Source organism: Astyanax mexicanus, chromosome 22 (assembly GCF_023375975.1).
Source record: "Astyanax mexicanus isolate ESR-SI-001 chromosome 22, AstMex3_surface, whole genome shotgun sequence".
In the NCBI taxonomy this organism is placed as follows: Eukaryota; Metazoa; Chordata; class Actinopteri; order Characiformes; family Acestrorhamphidae; genus Astyanax; species Astyanax mexicanus.
The window spans coordinates 22,037,780-22,053,835 of NC_064429.1; the positions used below are offsets into that span (position 1 = coordinate 22,037,780).

At 36.7% G+C, this 16,056-nt stretch overlaps 1 long non-coding RNA gene across 2 annotated transcripts in view; it reads right to left on the reverse strand.

Annotated features, from left to right (window-relative positions):
* Positions 1-6,265, reverse strand: part of LOC103035257 (uncharacterized) — a 56,246-nt gene extending 49,981 nt beyond the window's left edge. Inside the window, exon 1 of one of the 2 annotated variants that reach the window (XR_001518751.3) lies at positions 5,967-6,265. This is a non-coding gene — a long non-coding RNA (uncharacterized LOC103035257). Of the gene's footprint in view, positions 1-3,647; positions 3,927-5,966 lie in introns of those variants that run through there. The other variant, XR_455153.4, reaches the window with a different exon arrangement.
* Between the last annotated feature and the right edge of the window lie 9,791 nt (positions 6,266-16,056).

Sequence of the window (16,056 nt, forward strand, 5' to 3'; positions counted from 1 at the left end):
CAATTTGTGAAGAAAATGTAAAAATCTAAATATCAGTACAATATCAAACTAAAAACAAATAGAAATTGTAAAACTTTTCTCTTCTGTTCTAATGTGCATGTTTGATGGCAATATATATATATATATATATATATATATATATATATATATATATATATATATATATATATATATATATATATATATATTGGTGTAATATGTACACCAATATATGGACCTATATTTCTTTCCCTCCCTATCCTATATAACATCTTTCCATCACTTTACGCACACTCCGTAGTGCCGAACTTTTCAGTCATATCAATCACTCAGTCACACATTTTTTTTCTTTCATAACGTCACGCCACTGCATTGTAAATTATGAAGGATCCAGAGAGACGTTCCGATGAGTCTGGAGGCAGTTTTTACTTTCGGTTATCTAGCTTTATGACGACCAACACACTCATACAGCTAGATAACCAAAGATAACAACTCGCTTCCAAAAGTCTGCGCCATGCAGTAATCCAGTAATCTTCTCCTTGAAAAGTTGAAAAGTGGAAAAATCCACACAAGGGTCAAGTTTTTTTTAGTTGTACCAGTCATGGTAATCCTTCATTGAAATCACTTTGTCCATCGTTGTCCTCGTTAATAAAAAAAAGCAGCCCAATTAAAAAGTCCAGCAAAGTGCCGCTAAGTAGACACTTATCACATTTCACGTGATGGGTTTTCCTCAAAAATGTGAAAATTACAAAAACAACAAAAAACACCCAGATATTATAGATTTGTAATTCCTCGGCCAACGGTTCCCTTTTAGCGGCATATACAGCAATATCACAGTAGAGTTGGAGTTGAGGAGTCGCAGTCCTTGCTCATACACTCTCTCTCACACACACACACTTACACACTCATTCACACACACACTCGCGCACACACACACTCGCGCACGCACGCTCGCTCGCTCTCTCGCACTCACTCACTCACTCACTCACGCACGCACGCGCGCTCAGGCCTTCATTAGCATTGCAGATTGGCCCTCAGTCTCTCAGTCCCACCAAAGGCTCCTCTGGTGCTGTTAGAGAGCCGGCGGTTAGAGATCCATCAGCGGCGAGGATTCGACAGGACGAGCTGCCTCCCTCCTCCCCGCTATTAAAACAACAACAACCGCTAATAGTGATGATAATCACAACAACTTAACACACAGAACTGTGGACGGAGGAATAGGCTAACAGAGGCTCGGCGCTCAGCTCCAGGCCGCTGGAGAGCTGAGAGGAGGAGCGGGAGAGGAGGAAGAAGCGGTGGTGGAAGAATGAGAAGAAGAGGCAGAAGCAGCAGACGATGAGAGAGATTCCGCCGCGCGCTGCGCTCTGCCTCGGCTGCTATAGCGGTGTGTGTGTATAGGAGTGTGTGTGTGTGCGCGCATGATGTGAGTGTGTGAGAGAGAGGGAAAGAAAGAAAGAGAAAGAGAGAGAGGGGAGGAAACAGAAGCACGCACGGGGGCCATCTCGGGGAGCGAGAAGAGGAGGAAGAAGAAGAAGAGGAGGACAAGAAGGAGGAGGAGGAGGGTGGTATTAGTGGTAGTGGTGATGGTGATGGTAATGCTGGGAGAAGGAGGAGGGGAGGGGTAGGTAGTAGCGGCCACCAAAAACGTGGACCAACCAGGAGAAGGTCAAAGGTCTTGGACCGCTGGAGAGCGTTCAAGGTAATGATGATGATGATGATGATATTGTCGATGAGGAGGATGAGCTACCGTCGCTTTCGTTTTTTTCTTTTTTTTTCCCGCCATCGCGACAGAGCTGCTGCTGTGGAGGCATGTGTTTGCCAGCGTTGTGAAGGAGAACAACAGATCACCAGAGAGCTGATTTAGCCGGTTAGCCGGCTCTGAGTATAGAAATATCGTCGAGTAAAACGACACTTTTTATAAAAAGAAGCGATTTTGTGAGGATTTGTAGCATCCGAGGACGCATCTAAGGAAAATGGAGGTAACACGAGATCTGCGGGCAGGTTTTCTAAGAGGAAAATGATGCTGTGAGGAGAAACACAGCCAACATATAGCTGCTCCTGGCCTGGTCGTGTCCTGATGTAAAGAATGAATTTTAAAGATGTGCTAAGAGTGGTGCTAGTGGTGATGGAAGGATAGGGTGAAAACGTCTCAAAACGTCAAGGTTTAGGTCAGTTATGTTTCCTTTCAGGCAGATTCTCTTCTCATAGATATTTACTGTTATGTTCAGCGATTGGTTTGAGGGCTAGCCGTTTAAGCAACCATATTTACAGCTGCTCTGATTTTAGGTTATATTTAAGCTGATCTCCTACAAAATGTCTAGAAAAATAACGTTTATTTTGCCAGTAGACTGTAAAATCTATAATGGCGTGTGATGGGATTTGCTAATGGTGGGAAAACAATAAAAACATCCCTTCAATCATCACTTGTGTTCTCAATTCATTTTCCTGCCACAGTTCATTTGAAATTACCTGAACGCCTGTCTCTGACCAGAGGCCTCGCCAGTATAGCGCTACCACAGCAAGAGCAGATCTCATTTTCAGCTATTTGTGCCATTATCCTCAACTCAAACATATCCCCTGAAGCATTTAGCTCAATTAAACGCACCGTGTCCACATAGCCAGTGTCAGAGCTGAAGTAGGCTAACATAACTGCCATCAATTTCCCACTCTCGACCCTGAGAAGATAACCTATAATTTCAGAGCCCTAATTTTTTCTCACCCACTACTCATTTTTTTCTGGAGGGAAAAAGCCAAAATAGATTTAATTAGTTAGTTGATATGATGGATCTGTGACTGAATTGGCTCATGAGAGCGATATAAATATGATGGCCTCGTCACACACTTACAGGCTGAAGGCCTTGCAGCTCAGTCACATTCAGGCTTGACAGAAAACTCCATCAGCCAGAACTGGGAACTGGACAATAGTCCATCAGATCAAATTCACTCATCCATACATGAATTTGCTTGGATTCGCTATATTTTATGTGTACCACAAAAGGGCTATTATTTGTATAGAGAAAATTACCTAACTCTTACAACCACCATCCAAGGATGCTGCTTTTGCACAATTCTCATTAAATTTGTGTGAATGAGCAATTTTAATACCATCACATATATTTTAGAATTTATACAGAATGCAAAATCAGAATAGAGAGAGACCCTCTGATACAGTATATGGAATCAAACTCTGGCTTGGTTACACCCTATAGTGAGTGCATCAGAGCAGCATCACCAATACTGTGCCATAGTATCCTATTACTGAGCACAGCCCAGAAGGCCTGTTAAGCACAAAATGTATGGACATGACATTGACCATCATAAGTGTAAACCGTAAAAAGTGTGATTATTATCCAAAATTTAAAAACTTGACCCAGTCAGGTCAGACTGGTTCAAAGTGGCTCCAGGAGCTTTAGGGAATGAGAGGGCATGCAGATATTCTGAAATTCAACTGTTCAGTCAGAAGATTTTGCCCTCAGTTCGTCGTCACACATATATTCTCACATCATATCGACACCAGCGTTGCTGCAGACACTGCAGATACACACAAGCACAGTTAAAACAGACAACGTGAACTAACAAACTTCATGACTGAAAGCAGTAGAAGACCTAAACCCATCGGTCTCACCGGGGAACAGAATGGGCGAACTAGCATCTCAATATGTACTCACTCTGTTTTTTCTCCAGACGGAGGAGGCTGGCGTCGGGGTCGGTGATTAAACACGGCAAGCGGTGGTCCCACATTGCGCGCGTGATTTCCGTTCATTCCGTTTAAACTTTGCCGCTGCCGCTCAGCTCTAGTCCGGGCTGCGCGCGGAGAGGCGCAGAGTCCAGGCGCAAGAGCGAATAAGCGAGAGAGAGGGAGAGAGAGAGGAAGACAGAAAGAGAGAGAGGAGGGGTCGAGAAGTTTCCCATAACCTATTTGTCTACAGCGCCGAATGGAAAAAGTGCACTGTGGAGCGCAGAGGGTCGGTGATTTTTTTTTTTGTGGGGGTGTTCTGGGGTGGGGAGGTTGGGGGGGGGGGGTAAAATCTCTCTCTCTCGTTTTCTCTCTCTCCTCTCTCTCTTCTGTGCATGAGAGAGAGAGAAAAAGGACGTGCTCTGAAATTCAAACAAGTTGGCCAGCTCTTTTGTTGGCCTTGAACTGAGGAGCCATTGTTGGTGTATTGGCGTGGCCAAGCCCCCCGGTTCCCACACCGGGTTACGGACTGACTGACTGCGGTAATGAATTTGCTCCGAGCTTTTCTCCTCAACACGATGTGACTGACGGAACGCATTTATCGTCTTTAACACGGAGAGGACATTATTAACACAGAGGGGGAAAAGGGCTTGGGATCAAGACAAGGGTTCCTCACCTTAAAGGAACCAGACCAAATCAAACTTAGGGTAAAATAAACCGCAGTCCTTTCACACTCATTAAAACTCTGTAGGTATATGAATTCACACGCCCATAAAATACACCCATACATACAGCGGCCTACACAAAAATAAAAATAAGGTGATGTAAAGGTGTTATTGAGCTACGCCATAGAACAAGCTTCGTTTATGTTTAGTTTATATGTAATAGAAATGTAGACTAAATGAGCTTTTACTCAATGTTTATTTATATAATATATTTTTTAATTTATTGGAACTTTTCAATCACATTACCGTAGCAAATTTTGTTCTTCTATTGCATTGAACCGTTTGAAGCTCTTTTACGTTTTAAAAAGTGTGTAATCAGTGATAACCTGTTACCTTGCACAATATTTGCAATAATTATTAATTTAGAGATTGATTTAGGAAATTTTACAGATATACACAAATGTAATAAAATTTCTACCAAAATAATGCCAAGTTCAAAAGTATTTTACCGGATGAAAAAAAATCAAAGATTAGGTTAATGACGATGCATTCTCCCCACTACCCCCACCCCTGTTTTAATCCTCGTTTATTGCACTGAAGCGCGCTCCCGTTCGCTCTCAGCGGCGCGAGGTCACGTCCAGTGACGTAGGCGGGCAGATCCGCCGCGCGCAGCCATATTTAAATACATCAAGACAAATTAGCGCATCAAATATGCAAATCCTGCTTTCCGGAGGAGGCTCTCTGTGTCTCTCTCCCCCTTTGCCTGCACCCCCCAGCCCGTTCTCCATCCCCGCGAGGAGCCGAGACCCAGCGCACCTGAAGCCTTGCAGTGTACCAAACGAAGAAGGCGCTAAGAAAGAGGAGGAGGAAGATGAGGAAGCGAGCGGCCGGGGCTGCGTAATGAGGCGCCGCTCGGCCATTCTCATGGCTCCCTAGTTTTAATACTGATGCATATGTAAAAGGTAGATTTGCATCTCTTTTGCATTCGCGTTGTCCGCGCGCTCATTCACTCTCTATGTGTATGTTGTTTACTATTTATTTATTTATTTATTTATCTATCTATGCAGAAGCCACGGGCAAGCGGTAGGTAGCTCGTATTTTAATCTTATCAAAATACTTCGTTTTATTTTTATTGCTGTAGGCCTATTAATTGCATTGGGAAGCCATATAAGAGCAGTTATTGTGCTTATGTAATACTGCTGCTAATATTACAGTTTAGTACTGTACAGTAATTATTCAAATGTAGCCACTCTGAACAAAGCCGGCTAGTCAAACAAAAGAAACAACGATCTACATCAATTTCATCAGCAGTTTAAAAGTAAAATATCAAAAAACACACAAGCAAATCTCCGTAACAGGGCCACATTCGAAAAAAATGCATATTTAAAATAAAATAGCTTATAAATAGGGAAATAACGTAAATAAATCAAAACCGAAGTCGTGAACGCTCCTATTGGGCTGCTACTGTAACTGATCAAACGAACCACCGTTTGCAATTCAAGCTTAATCTCTTAATTCAATTAGACCTCAAAACTGGGATAAAAGCTTCAATAAATCAGGGAATCCATCTTTGATCTAAATGCTTATGTGGTCATTAACTGTTTTAAAACTTTTTATTTTGCTCCGTCACTCAGTGTTAAACTTACCTTTGCTGTCATCTGTTAATGTCCGTTTTTCTCTGTCATCCGAGTCAGCTTACATTTTCACAAGTTTTTTTAGGTGCTGTCATGGCCATCCCTTCTTCTTTGTAACATGTTCCTCTCTGTAACATGTTCTTCTCTCCTCTGTTGCTTTTCTTGTCTTCATCTCTTTATCCTTTGCCTTTCTCGGGTTCAAGCTCCCAGCAATTTTGTGACTTTCGTCGGTCCGTTCGTCCGGTTCTCTCGCCTTTAAACCCGTAGATCTGTGTCCGCGGTGCAGACTGAATTTCTGAATTTGCCCCTGTGCGCTTCTTCTGCCCCCCACCCCCCCACCCCACCCTCGGACCCCCCCTCCCTATCCAACCCAGAGCAGCAGGACACCACTACCATTACCATAGTCATGCATATTCACAACGCAATTAGAATAGAAGGATAACTTTTAATTAAAACTATAATAAACAACAAGAAATAAACGTTAATAATTAAATGCATTTTAACGTTTTAAAGCAGAGTGAGATTTTTCGCTTTTTTTAGCTTCACACTTACTGCGATTGCATCTGTTTTGTTAACCGTGTCAAATTCATTCGAATACATCACAATGATTATTGCTCCGTTTGCCCGCTTCTGTGAGTGACGGTTTTTGCTCACATAAACCCAAACTATACGAATTTTCGTTCATTGAAATGTAAGAGTAGCGTGTATCAACCAGTAATGAGCCTTAATCCGTTCAAACTAATTCAAAATCGTTCTGAATCATTTAAATGCGTTTAGACAGTGAATCAGTCAGTCAGACCTCTAATACTTACTGTTTTTTAAAGAGAAGAATGTTCCATTTCTTAGTGAACTAAGCTAAAAGTAAATGTCTAATAATTCAGAAAATCCCTTTCTCGACATTTCACCTGCTCGTTTCATTTGATTCACTACACTACATAGTTTATGGATGATATAAGCTGAGTTTAATATTCTGGTAGTTATGGTCTGTTCGGAACGTTACTTCAGTCGTTTTTAACAATAACGCTGTTTAATTTTAATCTTTTGTTTGAGAAGATTGAATCAGTGTGCTGATTAGGAGCTTTAGAGGAGCTGTAAGGGAGAAATCGATTTATAAATCCGAACAGGTGAAAGGAGACTTTAACATTACCTGTTAGAATCATTAAGCCGGTTATAAAGGACGGATGGGATGGTGCAGAATCGTGTGTTTGTTTGTGTGTGTGTGTGTGTGTGTGTTTGGTTGCCCAACTGTACATCATTATTTCAATATTCCATGTATTCCACGTAATATTTAATTTTCAAAAACAGTAGTCTGTTTTACTATTTTGTATTTTTTAATTTTATTATTATTATTTTATGCTGTTTATGTATTTTTGCTAGCAATATATATATATATATATATATATATATATATATATATATATATATATATATATATATATATATATATATATATGTGTGTGTGTGTGTGTGTGTGTGTTTGTAACAGAAGTCTTGTAATTCACAAAATCAAATGTTATGTCTGTCACTGTCTAATTTTATAGTGTGTAAAACACTGCTACTTTCCTGACAATCAGCGTTAAATGTGCACTATTTATATCTAAACACGTCTTTAAAATTAACACTTATCAAATCTGCAGTTGGGGCTGTTTCTTGGCTCGGAATTGATCTTAGTGTTGTTGAAATAAAAATCTGGGTCACTGGAAGGCGTTTATGTGACTTTCTGCGCCCCCTTGCGGACAACCTAAGAATAGCTTGGAAAAAAATAGACCGGGGAAAAAAGGAGAAAGCGGAGACGTTTGACAAGCGGGATGAGGAAAATATGAATTTCTGATTTACACTGATTCCTACAGGCAGGTTAAAAACGAATTCGACAAAATTGCGATTTTAACCAAGCGAGCTGCCAATCATCCTGAATAACCCCTCCCCCAAACAGTTGTGTATTAATTAGATGGTAGCACTTCTGAACCAACGCCGGCTTTCATTTTCATCAAGTGTATGTAAATACGGTAACGACGTGTCAGAGTCTGTGTTACAGGCTGAACCATGTTTTCTAGCAGACCGTCCACCCCTCACACACACATACACACCTGTATAAAAACGCCTGGCTGAGCTTTTCGTTAAGGCGTTTTTTTGACAGTGAGAAAATCGTTCTGCGGGTTTAGACCTCAAACTAGTCATTATTCGAATTATTCGTAGCACTGATTAAATATTCGTTTATGTAAAATAACAGACCCCATTTCAGCTGACGGGAAATGCAAATCTGCACAGCCTTTGTGGCCTTTATTTCGTTTTTTCCCCCGAAGATTTATATTTTAATTTTTAGACGTAGTGAGTAGACGGGGTTTAAATGACGGGCGATGACTGGCGATGTTAATTATTAGTCCATATCTGTTTAATTTACCCTTCCATTTCCATATAAACAAAACACATCAACGATTGGTAGATTCAATTGAACATTAACTAAGGTTAGGCAAAACCTATCTATGTTCTCACATCAACTTTTTTGTAAATGTAAGTACATATCGCACCATTAATAATGTAGAACTCATCGATAATATTAAAGAGAAATGTTAGTGTCTGCGCTTATATAAAATAACACCCTGGCAGTATACTGATAACGGGGATAAGATAATGAGAGCATTCCGTCAATATGATTTAGTTTGAGTTAGATTTAGAATTAGATTAAGACTTTTCTGGATTATGTAGGTGTGTTTTTTTGTTGTTTGTTTGTGTTTATGAATCATTTATTTAGATAATTTATTAAACAATTTCTTTAGTCGACAGACTAAACAGTAACGCATAAATCCTTGGGTGGGTGTAGGAGTGTTTTACGCTGTAATAGAATGAATAATGTAAATTTAAATTTAGGGCACACATTCACTGTTTTGTTAAGTCTTGTTGAGAAGATGACGAAGGAAATTGCTTGATAATGAATTTGCCTCTATGCTTGCTATTTTGTTTATATCTAATGTATGTTAGTGTTTTTTTTTACGATTTTGCATTTTCTAACTGGTTGTTAACGAGTTGTACATCTTTAAACTAAATAAAAAACAGAAAAAAAGAAAAGATTGGTTTGTGTTTTTTATTTTTAATCGTTTTGACTGCGTTTTTAGTGGAGACTATTGTGAAATTAATAGATTTAGCCGGCTTCACTGATTACTTTTATTCCTTTTGTCCGATGTTTCCCAGGTGGCACACAACCGAAATTCATGGTTGAAATAATATTGAAGCAATGTCTGTTGTTGTTTCAACGTTGAAACAACATTTATTATTAAATGGTTGTGCATTTGGATGGAGGGATACAAAAAAAGTGTTTTTACTTAAATTTGCAGTAACTGCTATTTAATTTGGCACCAATTCTTCACCATACCTGGGGTAATATTCATGTTATACTTGTTTTACTGTTGTGTTTTTGAGATCAAATGTTCAGTGGTGGGTAACTTTCTTTATAATCAGCTTTACTGCAGAGACGTAGGTTTATTGTTAACACTGTTAAACATAGGATTTTCTCATTTTAGTGAGCTACGGTTTGTTAAAGGATAAACGTACAACGCTGAAACGACGTTGGGATATCAACGTTGATTCGTTTTTTTTAAATCAACACGAAATGCAACGTAAATTCAACCATAACATCAACGTTGATTCAGCGTTAAAATGTGTTTTCCCGATGTTTTTATTCTTTCTTTCTTTCTTTCTTTCTTTCTTTCTTTCTTTCTTTCTTTCTTTCTTTTCTTGTGTGGTCTACTAATCTACATGTGGTGGTTTAATGTAAATCAGCTCTCTGCGCCTGGAACTTGTAAATAAAAAAGACTACGTATTTGTAAAACTATTATGAACTTTTTTTTTTTAATTATTTGAGAATACCTGTCTAGTCTGATATTGGAAATTTTATTATTAGAGATATATTGAATATTATGAACCTCTATGACACAACAGAACAATACAAAAATAAAGAAATATATATATATATATATATATATATATATAAATCAGGAATCTGTTCGCAGCGTGTTCACCTATGTTCAGTTTGTTTCCTCATCTTTCACACAACTGTCAGCTTTCTGAAGCACCACTTTCGTTCTCAGTAACGATTCTTCCTAAATGCCCACTATTATTCCCAGCAGCGAGTCAGTGGGGAGACAGAGTAATAAACAGTTCACCAACTCAGAACACATGGGTAAAAAAACACATCATTTCATTTTTGAAGATAGAAAAAAATACAGATTTGTGGTTTAATATTTGCATAAAAAGTACACCCTGATTCTCTTTTTAAAATATTAAATTATTTTCTATGGTAGAGGATTGATTTTATACAAACAAAAACACTCTTCATTTAATAGTAATTATTCTCTTTAATCGTTTTAATATCTCTGTTGAACTGATTGCTGTTGAAATGGTGTGTTACTGAGCGATTCAGAGAGAGAGATATGTTAGATCCACACTGCCCCCCTGTGGCCAACACGCAACTGAACACAAAGCGATGGAGGGAAATTAAAAAAGAAGCTTTGGCGTCATCTAGTGGCACTCTAACTACAGCGCATTGTTACCACCATACTGCTTTTGTAAATTCAAGTACTTAAAATAAAATAACCTAGAAATTGTGTTTTAGTCCTGTTGTTTGAGGTGTATAAAGTTAAATGGTGAAGTTATACCTTATATAAAGTGAAACATTTCATTTGTTTTGTAAGAATGGTCTCAAGTTAAGTTTTTTAATGTAGATGTAAAGTTACAGGACTAATATGTAGTGTTTTAGTATAAAGTTTAATGTTAAATGGTTAATTTAGTGTAAGGTATAGAGTGAACTGGTTAATCTGTGTTGTAAGGTGTCAAGTTAAATGGTTAATGTTTAGTGTGAGGCATAAAGTTAAAGAGTTAATATCTAGTGTAAGAGTGTAAAGTTAAAGGGTTAGTATGTAGTTTGAGGTGTAAAGGTAAGGCATTCATGCTTGATGTAAGTATAAAGTTAATAGTTTAATATACAATTTGACGTGTATTAAGGTAAATGGTTACGTTATACCTTATATAAAGTGAATCAGTTACTTTGTTTTGTAAAAATGGTGTTAAGTTAAGTTTTGTAATTTAAGGTGTAAAGTTAATCAGTTCATTTGTAGTGTAAGTTGTAAAGTTAAAGGGTTAACACGTAGTTTTTTAGGATAAAGTTAGATGGTCAATTCAGAGTGTAAGGGATAAAATGAAGTGGTTCATTTGTATTGTTAGGTGTCAAGTTTAATTTTTAATGTTAAGTGTATGGTGTTAAGTTAAAGGCTTAATATCTAGTATAATGCACAAAGTTGAAGAGTTACAATTTAGCTTGAGGTGTAAAGTTGAAAGGTTAATATCTAGTTAAAGTTAAATTGTTACTATTTTGCTAAATGATTCATGTTTAGTGTATGGGATATAGTTAAAGGGTTAATGTTTAGCTTGAATTGTAAAGTTACAGGATTTATTAATTTATTTTAAGGGGAAAAGTTAAAGGGTTAATATCTAGTTTAAGCTTTAAGGTAAAGCATTCATCATAATGTTAATGGGTTAATGTATAATTTGAGGTGTATAAAGTATAAAGTTAAATGTTTTTTTCTATACCTTTTTATACCTTATTTAAAAGTAGTTTTGTAAGAATGGTGCTGAGCTAAGTTTTGTAATGTTAATCCGTTTATTTGTAGTGTAAGTTGTAGATTTAAAGGGTTAATATGCATTTTTTGTATAAAGTTTTATGTTAAATTGTTAATTCATAGAGTAAGGTTTAAAGTGAACTGGTTCATATGTATTGTAAGGTGTAAAGTTAAAGGGTTAATATCTAGCTTTAGATGTAAAGTTGAAGGATTCATGTTTAGGTGAACGTTTAAGGGTTACTATGTAGTTTGAGGTGTAAAGGAAAAACATTCATGTTTGACGTAAAGTATGAAGTTAATGGGTTAATATTTAATTTGATGTGTATTAGGGTTCATTTGTATTGTAAGATTGGTGCTGTGTTAATTTGTTTTTAAATGTAAGGTGTAAAGTTGCAGATTTAAAGGGTTAATTTGTAGTTTTTTGTATAAAGTTTTATGTTAAATTGTTAATTCATAGAGTAAGGTTTAAAGTGAACTGGTTCATATGTATTATAAGATTGTAAAGAGTTAATATCTAGCTTTAGCAGTAAAGTTGAAGGATTCATGTTTAGGTGAACGGCCAAGGGTTAATATGTAGTTTGAGGTGTAAAGGTAAAGCATTCATGTTTGATGTAAAGTATGAAGTTAATGGGTTAATATATAATTTGATGTGTATTAGGGTTCTTTTGTATTGTAAGAATGGTGCTGTGTTCAGTTTTTTTATGTAAGGTGTAAAGTTAATTAGTTAATTTGTAGTGTAAGTTGTAGATTTAAAGGGTTAATATGCAGTTTTTTGTATAAAGTTTTATGTTAAATTATTAATTCATTGAGTAAGGTTTAAAATTAACTGGTTCATATGTATTGTAAGGTGTAAAGTTAAAGGGATAATATCTAGCTTTTGGAGTAAATGTTAAGGATTCGTGTTTAGGTGAAAGTGTAAGGGTTAATATGTAGTTTGGGGTGTAAATGTAAAGCACTCATGTTTGATGTAAAGTATGAAGTTAATGGGTTAATATATAATTTGATGTGTATTTGGCTTGATTTGTATTGTAAGAATAGTGTTGTGTATACTTAATCAGTTCTTTTGTAGTGTAAGTTGTAAAGTTAAAGGGTTAATACACAAAAATTATTTGAGGTGTAGTTTAGAAGGATTTTTTTTTTTTTTACTTTTAGGCCACCACAGACATTTACTGTAGCTTTGATTGAGTCTAAAAACTCATAATAATCATATAATGTGACGTAGAATCACAATTCTGTTGTTTTGTTTCTTCATCTCACCACAGCCTACTACTGTAACATTCTTTCAAACCTCTTTTTAACCTGTTTGGGTCAAAAATCACATACAGTAGGCATTTCCCTGTCCAGCCTGGCCTACCACCGCTCGCGCCCACACACATGGCAGAGTGTGGGTGGGCCTGCAGTGGGGCTGGAGTGGGCTGACGGCCGGCGGTTTAGCTCCGCACAGTCGCTGTGTGGTCCCGGGCCGCAGCTTTAGGTTGAAGCTGCACAGCTGCACCACTCTGCTCTGGCTTCTATCTGTCCAGATCACTCATTAACACTTGAGGACTTGAAGTGAATCAGATTTTTGTGTTTTTTCTCTGATGCTGATTAAAGTTAGCGCTACAGCGCAGGACTGCTGGAGTGGTCCTCAGTCAGTAGAGAAAGCTAACTGCTAGCGCCGGCCCGAGGCTTTTCCGCTCGCTGCGCTACATCCTGCGCTACTCGCAGAGCAAGTGAGAACACACCAGCTCCCGGAGCTGATGAGTGAAAATTAGAGGAGCATGTGTTAATATGCGTGTTTTTCCTGCTCTCGGAGCGACTTTGAGGTTATTTGAGAGATATTAAAAGCAATGGCGCTCCGCCAGAAGAAACCCAGAGTGGAATGCCAAGCCACAAGTGTTCACACACATCAGCAATTGTAGGTAAAGTACACATCCACCGTGAATGAACATTGTTATTTTGGAGGGCAGGACGCTTTTAGAGCATTTCGGTCAACTTTATTTTGGAAATGAAGTTTATGAATTTAAGTATTGTTCATATAAAGCACAAATCTTATACGTGCTATTTTCAGCACTTGGTCAACCGCCTGGTGCCAAATGAGTGGTTTCTTGTATGTTTTTCTACGCCTAGTGGCTAAACTTAGACGAGAAACATATTTATATACCTATATTTCTATCTGGATAGTTAGATTATAGTATAATACACCATGTGGGCAAAAAAAAGTACAAAACCAAAAGTTAAGTCTAAAACCAAGAGTATTAAAAAAAGTTATTCTGCTTTTGTTGGAGTAACTGTTTCTACTATCCTGGAAATAATTTTACTACAATTCATTTTGAGATCTGATTGCGACATTCAGTCACAATAGCAATGATGCGTAATCATCCAAACTGTAGCATTGAGCACCAATTATTATTCTAGAATAGTAGAATTATTTTACTGTCAGTTCCACTGCTCAGCAGCGGATATAGTGCTGCTATAGGGTTAATACCTTATCTTCAGAGTGTCTTATTCTATTGGCAATACAAATTATTGTATTGAGTAAAATGAACATTGTTTTTTTTATTCTATAAACTACGGACAACATTTCTCCCAAATTCCAAATAATAATATTATCATATTCTAATATTTTCAGACCTCAAATAATGCAAAAAAAAAAAAAACAAGATCATATTCATAACATCTTAAGAGTTCAGAAATCAGTATTTGGTGGAATAACCCTGATTTTTAATCACAGTTTTCATGCATTTCGGCATGTTCTCCTCCACCAGTTTTTCACACTGCTTTTGGATAACTTTATGTCTTTACTCCTGGTGCAAAGTAGTTCAAGCAGTTCAGTTTGGTTTGATGGCCTGTGATCATCCATCTTCCTTCTACCTTTCAATTTGGTTAAATAATTTTTACGTGGTCCCTTATTTGTTTTCAGAGCTGTATATGTACATGTGTGTGCATTTGAATGTATATATATTTGAATATTATATCTGTCTCAGCAATGGGTGCAACTCAAAGTAGCTGAATGTATTTATTAATGACTAGAAGAGATTGTCTATTAGGGTCTGAGGTGTATATCCCAAATTACACTATATTTAAACCTATTTTATACAAGATTTAAAAAAAAGTATATAATATCATAATACAGTATCACACCTTAACAGCTGAACAGGTCACTGTGTGTTTGTATACAGTTGCTACAGTCATTTGTATAGCAATGGCTTGGTTTCTGGAGGGAGGATACTTAACAATTGCAGATTTAAGCAAATCATGCTGTAGAAATATTCATTAAATGCAATTAAATTTCAAATTGACCCATTTTTCACCATTTATTAAACATGTTAAAGTTCAGTTTTTTTGTGGCAATGAGCCAATCAAATAAGACGAAGAGAGCAAGGTTTTCTTTTAAATGTCTCAAACTTAAAGGTGGTTTCTGCTCCAAGACTCTGGAACAGTCTACTGACCAATAATCACCAAGCCACTTCAATCTCAGTTTTTGAATCAGGTCTAAAACTTATTTGTAAACATTTGTAGGCATTTATATAGTGAGAGACTGTGTTAATATTATATTATTATGATGTTTGTAATGTCTGTTTTCTTTCTTGCTGTTTAGTTTATTGGTTTTACTTGTTTTTTTCTTGCATGCACAGCACCCAGAGATGTCAATACTGGCGTGCACTATAGGACCCTGTGGCGCAACATAATCTTTGTTTTTAATGATATTTTTACTTGCATTGCTTTTATTAATATACATTAAGTAGTTTTAACCCTTACTTTTACACTTTTATCTGAAGAGTAAAAAGCTTGGGTTGATACTTTAACCTCTACAGAAGTATTTAAAACCCTAGTATCTATATGTGCACCTGAGAAATGTGTATTCTTTTGACACCTTTGACAACACCTTGGTCAACCATGGCAAGTTATTTAAAGAGTGTTTTATAAATAAATCTTTTTTACTTACTTTCTTACATATTTTATTTAAACATGTATATGAATGCATTTGCAGTAACATATATGTATATATGTATATCTGGGTGTTACATATGTTACAGTTTTGTTTTTGTATCGAGAAATCACCTTTTCTCTTAAGCATACCGAGAGCCAACTTTTGTTTCCATATTTTGACCTAATGCTAATATCATGTCACTGTCTAATGAAAATCAAGTATATCAGTTTTAATCGATTTTTAGTTTACTACATAATTTAAACTTAAAAACTGTCTCTTACACTGATTTCTTACAAATTTCCTCTTGAATGGATTAATGGATCAACAGAAATTCTACTAAAGTACCTGAAATAAACTTTTTTTTTTACATTGACTTCCCTTAAAAGTTAAAATTTTATTTATCTCCTATGAAGTTGCTGTTTTTGTGATGATATGGCAGTTGTTGTTCATATTTTGACAAAATTCCATGGTGGACAGAGCAAAAGAAATTCTCCAAATTGACTTAAAATAAAAGTCGTTTTAAAATATTTTTATATATATATATATATATATATATATATATATTTTTTTTTTTTTT